We start from the raw sequence: 3319 nt of genomic DNA, 5'->3' as shown, positions 1-3319 counted from the left end.
TGCTATGGTACCTTAAACTCCAAGTTATCCTGCTTGGTCAATAAAGATGCCTACATCCTGCAGCTGGACAGAAGAGAGATAGGCCGGGCTTTGTTTACAGAGCTTGGGGTCTGAGGCAGGACAGCTGAGAAGATGCCAAGAGAGGGGAGGGGAGGGGAGGAGGAGAGGCGAGGGGAGGCAAGGTAACACCATGTGGTAGGTGAATAATGAAAAGTGGCCAGGGGTGGTGAGATGGCTCAGTAGTTAAAAGCACTGGCTGCTCTTCCAGAGGTCTTGAGTTCAATCCCCAGCAACCACATACATGGTGTCTCATAACCATCTGTAATGGGGATCCGATGTCCTCTTCTGGTGTGTCTGAAGACAGCAACAGTGTACTCACATACATGAAATAAAAAAAATAAATCTTTTTTTAAAAAAGAAAGAAAGAAAGAAAGAAAGAAAACTGGCCAGTTGGAGTAAGAGCAGCCCAGGTAGAACATGGCAAGTTCTATCACAGGGTTATTGACAGGGAAGTAGACAAAATAGCATAGAAGGTAGACATCTGTCCAGTTCTACTGCTTTAAGGCTTATTATAAACATAAAGGTTTTGTGTCTCTTATTTGGGAACTGAATGATCCAAGGTGGAGTAGAAACCCCCAATTAATAATTATCATAAGTGACAGTCCACAGCACATGGCTTTTCCTCAACTACGGAAAGTCTGCATCAGTTCTGACTTAATAGCTTTTTCTTCCGGTCCCAGGCGCTATGAGAGCCGCAGGTTACTGTGCAGACACAGCCAAGTCCAAGAACCACACCACACACAGCCAGTCCCGCAAATGGCACAGAAATGGTAGCAAGAAACCCTGGTCACAAAGATACAAATCTCGTAAGGGGGTTTACCCCAAGTTCCCAAGGAACATGCACTTTGCCAAGAAACATAACAAGAAAGGCTTGAAGAAGATGCAGGCCAACAATGCAAAGGCAGAGAGTGTACGTGCAGAGGCCATCAAGGTCCTTGTGGTGCCTCAGGCCGGCAAGCCCGAGATGCCGAAGGGCCTCAGCCACCTGGCTTTCATCGCTCACCCCAAGCTTGGGAACTGGATTCAAAGCTACGTGGCCAGAGGCTGTAGGCTCTGCCAACCAAAGCCAGAGGTTCAAACCAAGGCAGAGGCTGCAGTTCCAGCTAAGGCCCAGGCTTCAGCTTCAGCCCAGGCTCCCAAAGGTGCCAGGCCCCTGTGAAGGCCCCATAGAAAAGACTCCTGCCAATGTGAAGACAGATGGACTGCTGTGACACACCTACCCACACACTACTTGCAGATGACCAGTGTCCTATACTGTTTTCACAAATAAACTTGAGGCAAAATCTGTTTAAAAAAAAAAATCTGACTTAACAGAGGGGGAAAACCAAACTCATAACTGTAGTTTTTAATCTTAAGTGGCTCCCGGAGCCTCATGTGGCAAAGGGTAGTGCTCCCCGGGTTCTCTTAAGTGAGGGAGACTTTGGGAGGCAGGGCCTAGTGGGAGAGTTGGAGTCACTAGAGGTGGGCCCTTGAAGGGGACTATGGGACTCCAGTCTTTTCCTTTTGGCATCTCAGGTGTTCTATGAATGGTTTTACAGCTCTAGGGTTCCCAACATGATGTGCTGCTGCCTGACACCAGCCTAAAAGCTACAGGGCCAGACAGGGATAAACCAGAACCTCTGAGATTGGCGAAACAAAGCTCTTTCCAGGCTGGTCATCCAGGGACTTGTCTCTGAAGCAGGAAGTTGGCATATCCAAATGTCAAAAGCATCATCCCGTTAGGATATGATGTGCCTGGGGCTCACAGTCAGAACACCCAACTCCCATTTCTTCTCCACCTAAAGCCATCTTCTATCACTTCTTTTCCTTGGGTCCCCCAAGGTTCAAATGATAGCCTTAGGCATGGTGGCTTTGCTTGCATTGGCTTAATTCAGCAAAGTCAACAGAAACTTCCTCAGTCTTTCTTAGGATTCCTCTCTATCCCGATCCCAATTAGTTTACTGTGATGTTTTCGCTATGTAGCCCAGGAAGGTTTTATTTAAACCCTGATCCTCCTGCCTTAGCTTCCTGACATCTAAAACTATAGTTGTGCAGCTCCACACACAGCCGCACCTCCCTTTTGACTCTTTCTTTTTAAGACAGACTTTCTCTGTGTATCCCTGGATGTCTTGGAACTTGCTCTGTAGACCAGGCTACTGCCCTCACAGAGATCCACCTGCCTCTGCCTCCCAAGTGCCTGTACCAAAGTCATGTGCCACCACACCTGGCTCTTGCTGTTTGTTTTGCTTTTGGGGTTTTTCTTCGTTTGTTTGTTTGTTTGTTTTTGTTGTTTTTTTGTTTGTTTTTGTTTTTTCAAGACAGGGTTTCCCTGTTTAGCCCTGGCTGTCCTGGAACTTACTCTGTAGACCAGGCTGGCCTCGAACTCAGAAATCTGCCTGCCTCTGCCTCCCAAGTGCTGGGAGTAAAGACATGCGCCACCACCGCCACCCAGCAAGTCTTCATTTGTTTTTTGTTTTCTTTCTTTCTTTTTATTTTTTTTAAAGAGTGTCACATCATTATAATTACATCATTTATCCTCATTTTCTTTCCTCCCTCTAACCCCTCCTTGCTCTCTTTCAAATTCATGACCTCTCTTTTCCTTAATTGTTGGTGTGCGTGTGTAAATGTAACCTGTTTTGTCTGTATAACGTTACTTGTATTTACATTTTCAGGGCCAACTGTTTGGTGCAAGACAACCAGCTGGGGTGCTCTTCCCTGGGGAAGGCAGTTTCTCCACTCTCAGTATCCCTTAGTCACCTTGCCCCTTCTTTTAAAAGCACCTCAAACTGAGCTCCAGCCTGTTTAGAAGAGATTCACAAGTGTCTTCAGCATTCATACAATCCTTCCTCCCCCACAGAGATGAGCCCTAAGCACCTAGGGGTGCTTCAGGTACTTCTCTAGAAGCAATAGTATATTGATACTAACACTTTACACTTAGAATGTCAAGCTGGCTGTTTAAAGAGAGTCACAAGGAACTTGGCCAGATCTCTCCAAACTGATACCAGACATAGACATTGCTTCTAGAGGAAATGCCTGGATATGTTAAAAAATGAATATAAAAGGAAAGAACACATGTCCCAGAGAGAGCCATAAACCTCAGAGTGCTCCCAGAGAGCCACAAACCCCCAAGTACTTCACAAGAGAGCTTCAGACCCCAAAATGATCCAAGAAAGAGTTGCAGAGCTCAGAGTGCTTCACAAAAAAGGCAGAGCCTGGGGCTGGCAAGATGGCTCAGCGGGTAAGAGCACTGACTGCTCTTCCGAAGGTCCTGAGTTCGGAT

The 3319-nt window shown here is 46.6% G+C and overlaps 1 pseudogene; it reads left to right on the top strand.

Moving 5' to 3' along the window:
- Positions 1–745: 745 nt before the first annotated feature.
- On the top strand, positions 746–1219 carry LOC116070938 (annotated as a pseudogene).
- The last annotated feature ends 2100 nt before the right edge of the window (positions 1220–3319 follow it).

Source organism: Mastomys coucha, unplaced genomic scaffold (assembly GCF_008632895.1).
Source record: "Mastomys coucha isolate ucsf_1 unplaced genomic scaffold, UCSF_Mcou_1 pScaffold22, whole genome shotgun sequence".
Lineage (NCBI taxonomy): Eukaryota > Metazoa > Chordata > Mammalia > Rodentia > Muridae > Mastomys > Mastomys coucha.
Note: the sequence above shows the minus strand (reverse complement) of the source record. Positions and strands in the feature narration are given on the sequence as shown.